The 8,030-nt window shown below is 49.4% G+C and overlaps 1 long non-coding RNA gene across 1 annotated transcript in view; it reads left to right on the top strand.

Annotated features, from left to right (window-relative positions):
- Positions 1-2,599, top strand: part of LOC311488440 — a 5,272-nt gene extending 2,673 nt beyond the window's left edge. Inside the window, exons 2-3 of the long non-coding RNA XR_014699082.1 lie at positions 284-613; positions 1,911-2,599. This is a non-coding gene — a long non-coding RNA (uncharacterized lncRNA). The remainder of the gene's footprint in view (positions 1-283; positions 614-1,910) is intronic.
- The last annotated feature ends 5,431 nt before the right edge of the window (positions 2,600-8,030 follow it).

Below are 8,030 nucleotides of genomic sequence, written 5' to 3'. Positions count from 1 at the left end.
GATGACGATGATGATAGTAATGATGATGATGATTGATGATGATAGTAATGATGATGATTGATGATGATGATGATGATTGATGGTGGAGATGATGGTGATGATGATGGTGATGGTGATGATGATGATGATGATGATTTAAAGGAGCCTCACGGCGTTTGGGTCTGGGCTGTTGCCATGGCTACGGCGTCACCTGTCAGACAGTAGCTGACATGTTTTGTGTATCTTGTTGTTGTCATAGACGCACACATGTCTCACACGTGTCTGTCCCCCTGTCTGTCCCCAGGTGCTGCTGGCGGTCGTGGTCCTCTCCTGGTCTTACGTGATCTACGCCAGCAGGCTCGCAGCTCATTGGCTGCTGGAGAAGAGGAGCGCCGTCTGAGACTGTCCGGCCAGTCTGCTGCTGGACGTCCCGCCAGGTCAGCGCCGCTTCCTCCTCCATCGCTGAGCTCTTGTCCACGCTGCCACTGGGTCCAGTTCTTCTGGCGTCTCTGGACAGGAAGCTCTTAAAGGAACAGGAACACGCTGCAGGAAGTGTCCCAGGACACCATGAGGTGGGGAACTCTGGGACGGGACGACGCACCTGTCGGTTAAAGCGTCATGACGTCTACTGGAGGTGAGTGGAGATAAATGGAGACACACTTCAGTCCCATCCTCAGCTGTCACCCTGCCACAGGCTTGAAGCTAATGAAGCTAGTGACGCTAGTGAAGCTAGTGCAGCTAATGAAGCTAATGAAGCTAGTGAAGCTAATGAAGCTAGTGCAGCTAGTGAAGCTAATGAAGCTAGTGCAGCTAGTGAAGCTAATGCAGCTAATGAAGCTAGTGCAGCTAGTGAAGCTAATGCAGCTAGTGCAGCTAGTGCAGCTAATGAAGCTAATGAAGCTAGTAAAGCAAATGAAGCTAATGAAGCTAATGAAGCTAGTAATGAAGCTAATGAAGCTAGTGCAGCTAATGAAGCTAGTGAAGCTAGTGCAGCTAGTGAAGCTAATGCAGCTAATGAAGCTAATGAAGCTAATGCAGCTAATGAAGCTAGTGAAGCTAGTGAAGCTAGTAAAGCTAATGAAGCTAATGCAGCTAATGAAGCTAGTGCAGCTAGTGAAGCTAATGAAGCTAATGAAGCTAGTGCAGCTAATGAAGCTAATGAAGCGAATGCAGCTAATGAAGCTAGTGCAGCTAGTGAAGCTAATGAAGCTAGTGCAGCTAATGAAGCTAATGAAGCTAGTAAAGCTAATGAAGCTAGTGCAGCTAATGAAGCTAATGAAGCTAGTGCAGCTAGTGAAGCTAGTGCAGCTAATGAAGCTAGTGAAGCTAGTGCAGCTAGTGAAGCTAATGAAACTAGTGAAGCTAATGAAGCTAGTGAAGCTAATGAAACTAATGAAGCTAGTGAAGCTAATGCAGCTAATGCAGCTAGTGAAGCTAGTGAAGCTAGTGAAGCTAATGAAACTAGTGAAGCTAATGAAGCTAGTGAAGCTAATGAAACTAATGAAGCTAGTGAAGCTAATGCAGCTAATGCAGCTAGTGAAGCTAGTGCAGCTAATGAAGCTAATGAAGCTAGTGCAGCTAATGAAGCTAATGAAGCTAATGCAGCTAGTGCAGCTAATGAAGCTAATGAAGCTAATGCAGCTAGTGAAGCTAGTAAAGCTAGTGAAGCTAGTGACGCTAGTGAAGCTAGTAAAGCTAATGAAGCTAATGAAGCTAGTAAAGCTAGTAAAGCTAATGAAGCTAATGAAGCTAGTGAAGCTAGTGAAGCTAGTAAAGCTAATGAAGCTAGTAAAGCTAATGAAGCTAGTAAAGCTATTGAAGCTAGTGAAGCTAGTGAAGCTAATGAAGCTAATGAAGCTAATGCTCCTGAATGAATATCATTCAGCGGTCGTCCCCACGGCTCAGGAACGTCCTTATCGTCCTCTCATCAGGTTTTGACTGTGTCTCCCACGGCTGACACTGTCTCTCCCATGTCCCAGGACCAGGTGGGCCCAGGTTAAAGTTCCTAGCTCCATTATTTGTTCAGTTTAAGGAGCCGTGTCAGAGTGACACAGCGTTAACACGTCACGACTGAACTCTCCTGGAAACATGAAACGACGTGAATCAAACCTTCCACCGGCAGAGCCCTGTTCTCACGGGACGTCCGGTGATCTGGGGGTAACGTCAGAGGTCAGAGGTCGTCCGTGAATCCACCGTGTCCAGTGAGAGTTGCTCTTGTTGTCTTAATAACTGTGTGGACGTCCTCTCTGTCAGGGAGCAGAGAGGACACGTCTCTGAGACACTCACTCCTCTACAAGCATTAACGTGTTCATCAGCAGTCTCACCACGTCCTCATTAGAAGCTGTCGCACCGCGTGAGACGTCCTCTGGCGCGTGGCAGAGACACGGCCGTGGACAGGAGGTTGGAGTCAAACACAAACGTGGCTTCCTGGGACGTCCTGAAACGTCCAAACCAGCTCAGGCTGAAGACACGAGGACCGTTGGACGTCAACCGTCTGAGAAATGAGACGTGGATGAAAAGGACGGACTGGACTCGGTGTTAAAGTCAGGTCCACGGGTCACGGCTGGGTCACGTAGCTCAGAGACAAAAAGACGTGAAGACAAACACATGAATCAAAATGATGGTAATTAAAAATAAATAAAGTAAAAATAAAATCTAATCAATTAATAATGATAAAATAAATAGTAGGAACAAAAGTAGAATAACTAGAGACGGCAGTAAATGTATTAATAACACGCTGCTGGGTAGAGGAGAGGAGAGGAAGAGGAGAGGAAGAGGAAGAAGGAGAGGAGAGGAAGAAGGAGAGGAGAGGAAGAGGAGAGGAAGAGGAAGAGGAGAGGAGAGGAGAGGAAGAGGAGAGGAAGAGGAAGAAGGAGAGGAGAGGAAGAAGGAGAGGAGAGGAAGAGGAGAGGAAGAGGAAGAGGAGAGGAGAGGAGAGGAAGAAGGAGAGGAGAGTAGAGGAAGAAGGAGAGGAGAGGAGAGGAAGAAGAAGAGGAAGAGGAAGAAGGAGAGGAGAGGAGAGGAAGAGGGAGAGGAGAGGAAGAGGAAGAGGAAGAGGAAAGGAGAGGAAGAAGGAGAGGAGAGGAGAGGAAGAAGAAGAGGAAGAGGAAGAAGGAGAGGAGAGGAGAGGGAGAGGAGAGGAAGAAGGAGAGGAAGAAGGAGAGGAGAGGAGAGGAAGAAGGAGAGGGAGAAGGAGAGGAGAGGAGAGGAAGAAGGAGAGGAAGAAGGAGAGGAGAGGAGAGGAAGAAGGAGAGGAAGAAGGAGAGGAGAGGAGAGGAGAGGAAGAGGAAGAGGAAGAGGAGAGGAGAGGAAGAAGGAGAGGAGAGGAGAGGAAGAAGGAGAGGAAGAAGGAGAGGAGAGGAGAGGAAGAAGGAGAGGAGAGGAAGAAGGAGAGGAGAGGAAGAAGGAGAGGAGAGGAGAGGAAGAAGGAGAGGAAGAAGGAGAGGAGAGGAGAGGAGAGGAAGAGGAAGAGGAAGAGGAGAGGAGAGGAAGAAGGAGAGGAGAGGAGAGGAAGAAGGAGAGGAAGAAGGAGAGGAGAGGAGAGGAAGAAGGAGAGGAGAGGAAGAAGGAGAGGAGAGGAAGAGGAAGAGGAGAGGAGAGGAAGAAGGAGAGGAAGAAGGAGAGGAGAGGAAGAAGGAGAGGAGAGGAAGAGGAGAGGAGAGGAAGAGGAAGAGGAAGAGGAGAGGAGAGGAAGGAGGAGAGGAGAGGAAGAGGAAGAGGAGAGGAAGAAGGAGAGGAGAGGAGAGGAAGAAGGAGAGGAAGAAGGAGAGGAAGAGGAAGAGGAAGAGGAGAGGAAGAAGGAGAGGAGAGGAGAGGAAGAAGGAGAGGAGAGGAAGAGGAAGAGGAGAGGAAGAGGAAGAGGAGAGGAGAGGAAGAAGGAGAGGAGAGGAGAGGAGAGGAAGAAGGAGAGGAGAGGAGAGGAAGAAGGAGAGGAAGAAGGAGAGGAGAGGAAGAGGAAGAAGGAGAGGAAGAAGGAGAGGAGAGGAGAGGAAGGAGGAGAGGAAGAAGGAGAGGAGAAGAAGAGGAAGAGGAAGAAGGAGAGGAAGAAGGAGAGGAGAGGAGAAGAAGAAGGAGAGGAGAGGAGAGGAAGAGGAAGAGGAGAGGAGAAGGAGAGGAGAGGAAGAAGGAGAGGAAGAAGGAGAGGAGAGGAGAGGAGAGGAGAAGAAGAAGGAGAGGAGAGGAAGAGGAAGAAGGAGAGGAAGAAGGAGAGGAGAGGAGAGGAAGGAGGAGAGGAAGAAGGAGAGGAGAAGAAGAGGAAGAGGAAGAAGGAGAGGAGAGGAGAGGAGAGGAAGAAGGAGAGGAAGAAGGAGAGGAGAGGAGAAGAAGAAGGAGAGGAGAGGAGAGGAAGAGGAAGAGGAAGAGGAGAAGGAGAGGAGAGGAAGAAGGAGAGGAAGAAGGAGAGGAGAGGAGAGGAGAGGAGAGGAGAAGAAGAAGGAGAGGAGAGGAGAGGAAGAGGAAGAGGAAGAGGAGAGGAGAAGGAGAGGAGAGGAAGAGGAGAGGAAGAAGGAGAGGAGAGGAGAGGAGAGGAGAAGAAGAGGAAGAGGAAGAAGGAGAGGAGAGGAGAGGAAGAGGGTTTTTTTTGGTTTTCAAAATCCCTTTATTAAACAATCCCAAGGAAAAAAACAAATCAGTTCACAACATCAGTTCAAGTCAAAACACCAAAACCCTCCAAAGTTGACAATCAGCTCCCATCTTCCCCCACAGAGCACAACACCCCCCAACAGCCCATATGCGACTGAAAACCTGGATTTTATCCATCATCTGATAATATGCATGTTCCACCCTCAGACGGGCCTTCAGCAGCCCCTCCAGAACCGGCACCAGCTGCACACTGCCATCGCCCTGAGTCCGGTTCCTACGTGTCAGCCAAAAGGCCAGCTTTGCAGTACCAGATAAAAAGTTCATCAGTGTATGCACAGCTTTTCTCTTGACACAGTATTTTGGACCAAAGATAAACAATTCAAATGAGAAGTGTTCCCCTAGACCCTGGAACCACTTTTTTAAAAGTTCAAAAAGAGCCACCAGCCGAGGACAGCAAACAAATAAATGTTCCAGGGTCTCAGTCTGAGAGCAAAAGACACACCCCTCCCCCAGCTCCGGATCCATGTGCGCCCTGTATCTGTTCGTAGCTATTGCCCCATGTACAATCCTCCACTGGAGGTCTGCTGTCCGCTTCTCAACAGGCAGCTTGTACAGGGACCGCCAGCTGCCTTTCGGGGAAAAATCTGGACCAAAAAACCCAGCCCACCTCGACTCACTTGTCCCAGCCAAGGAGCGCAGGTTCAGGACCTTCACACAGCTCTGATATACCTCCTTCTTCCCAACATCCTGGAACTTGCCCAGGTGAGGAGTTGAGAAGGACAACAGCTGACCACCTCCCTCCTGCCACTCACCCACAGCTGGAGCAATTGATAAAGAGGGAAAGCTGTATTCACCCTCTTCACTCCACTGGTCACATAAAGCAGGGTTCTTCACAAACACTCTGAGGGATGGAGGCAGGGCAGTGCAGACTTCCTCCACCACTCTGCTGATCAGTCTTTTAGAGGTGATGTTACTCCTCTCCCTCAGAGCCTCCACCGATCCTGCCGTCATCCTCATCAGGTGGCCTAGTTTGGTGCAGCCAGCCTCTCTCAGGTTGACTCGCAGACTGGCAGACAGCAGAGTTTGGGCCCTTATAAAGTCATTGAAAAACAATGGCTCCTCAAACAACCACATGCCTGGAGTCTCACTTTCCTCACGAGCAGCCTGGACGACCTGCCACGCCTGCAACACAGAGCTGTAAAAAGACGTCAACCCAGTAAGATCCACGTCTCCGGGGCGCAAAAGAAAGAGATGTTTATCATAGCCCAATCTCCCAGCTTTCCTCAGCAGCAGCCGGGCTGTGTCACACCATCCAGGGCCACAGATGTACAAAAGTTTTTGTGCAGTCCGAAGTCTGAGAGAGGCAATCTTTGACTGGATGCTGATGAGCCCTTGCCCCCCTTCAGCCACAGGCAGGTAGAGAATAGCCGCCCGGACCCAATGCTTCCCAGACCAGAAAAAATCCAGTATGGCTCTCTGAATGTCTTCCACCAGGCCTCTTGGTGGTGTTAACGCAGTGAGTTTATGCCAAAGAGTCGAGGCGACCAGATTATTGGCAACCAGAACTCTTCCCCTATATGACAGCTGGGGTAGCAACCATTTCCACTTAGACAACCGGGCGCACACTTTCTCCTTCACTCCCTCCCAGTTCTTAGCTTGAAAGCCCTCAGTCCCTAAAAACACTCCCAGAACTCTCAACCCTTCCTTTCCCCACTGAAGACCTCCAGGCAGACGGGGTATTATCTTCCCCCTCCACTGCCCGACTAGCAATGCCTCACTCTTAGCCCAATTCACCCGAGCAGAGGAGGCCTTTTCATACAGTGCCAGGGCTTCCTGCAGATGTTTCACATCCCCCTGACTTGAAACAAAAATGCTGACATCGTCTGCATAAGCAGTTACAGTAGGTGGCCGGTCCAGCTTGGGGGATGCAGGCAATGAGAGACCACTGAGGTGACTTCTCAGCTTACACAGTAGAGGCTCAATAGCTAGACTGTACAGCTGCCCAGAAATTGGGCACCCCTGCCTTATACCTCGCTGTACAGGGATTGGCCGACTCAGCCCAGCCCCCATCTTCACCATACACTGTGCACCCTTGTACAATAAACTAACCCAGTCTACAAAGCCATCACCGATACCAAAAGCCCGAAGTGCAGAGAACAAATAAGAGTGATCCACCCTGTCGAAAGCTTTCTCCTGGTCCAAAGAAACAATACCAAAGCTAATGTTACAACATTTAGACAGTTCAATCACATCCCGAACGAGAAAGATGTTGTCCATGATAGTCCTGTCCGGAACACAGTAAGTTTGATCCTGATGAATAATTACTTCAAGGATGTCCTTAAGTCTGTTAGATAGGGCTCTTGACAGAACCTTATAGTCCGTGCAGAGTAGGGCAACTGGCCTCCAGTTCTTAAGTAAGGCCAGGTTTCCTTTCTTGGGCAGCAGGGAAAGCACTGCTCTTCGACAAGAACCAGGAAGAGATCCTGTTCTGTAACACTCCTGCAACACAAGGTGAAAATCAGGTCCGAGAGTGTTCCAGAATCGTTTATAAAAGTCAGTGGAGAGGCCGTCAATTCCTGGTGCCCGTCCCAGCTTCATTTGATTCACTGCAACCGTCAGTTCCTCCAGAGTCAGCTCACAGTCCAAAGCAGCCCTCTCTCCTGGACTGAGCTGTGGAAGCCCTTCCAGAAGCTCCTCACGACATTCCACACTACACTGCTCTGCCCCAAACAGGTCAGTGTAGAAGTCCATCACATGGCTCCTCATCTCCCCAGGGCTGGTGTTAACTTTGCCCCCTGGAAGTTCAAGGCAAACCATCTGCTTCCTCTGTGCCACAGACCTCTCCAGATTAAAGAACCAGCTTGGGCCATCCATGTCCTTTAACAGAAGGAACCGAGACCTGACCAAAGCTCCCTTCACTCTCTCCTGCAGGAAGGAGCTCAAGGCCAACCTCTTCTCCTGAAGTAGATTTCCAACAGCAGGATCAGTGTTACCATGTACGCTCTCCTCAATGGTCTTAATACTATCTTCAAGATTTCTGACAGCCTGCTTAATCCTAGCAGTGGTATGGGAGGTGTACTGCTGGCAAAAAACACGAATCTGTGCTTTTCCAACCTCCCACCACATCTTCAAAGAAACAAAATCAAGTTTTCTGTTTTTCCACTGTTGCCAGAAACTTTCAAAGCTTTGACAAAAACTACTGTCCTGCAGGAGTTTGTTATTGAACGCCCAGTAAGACTTGATCCTCTCGCCTGGTGTAATAATTATCTCTACAATAACCAAATGGTGGTCAGTGAAACCAACTGGGCTGATGTTGCTCTGCACTATCCTGGAACTGAGAGTCCTGGAAATGTAGATCCTGTCTAGTCTGGCTGCACTGACTCTGTTGTTGTTCATCCTGACCCATGTGTACTGTCTGGACTGTGGATGTTTAACTCTCCATGTGTCCAGTAAGTCCAAATGTGTGATGG

This window comes from Chelon labrosus (genome assembly GCF_963514085.1).
Source record: "Chelon labrosus genome assembly, chromosome: 1".
Classification (NCBI taxonomy): Eukaryota; Metazoa; Chordata; class Actinopteri; order Mugiliformes; family Mugilidae; genus Chelon; species Chelon labrosus.
Note: the sequence above shows the minus strand (reverse complement) of the source record. Positions and strands in the feature narration are given on the sequence as shown.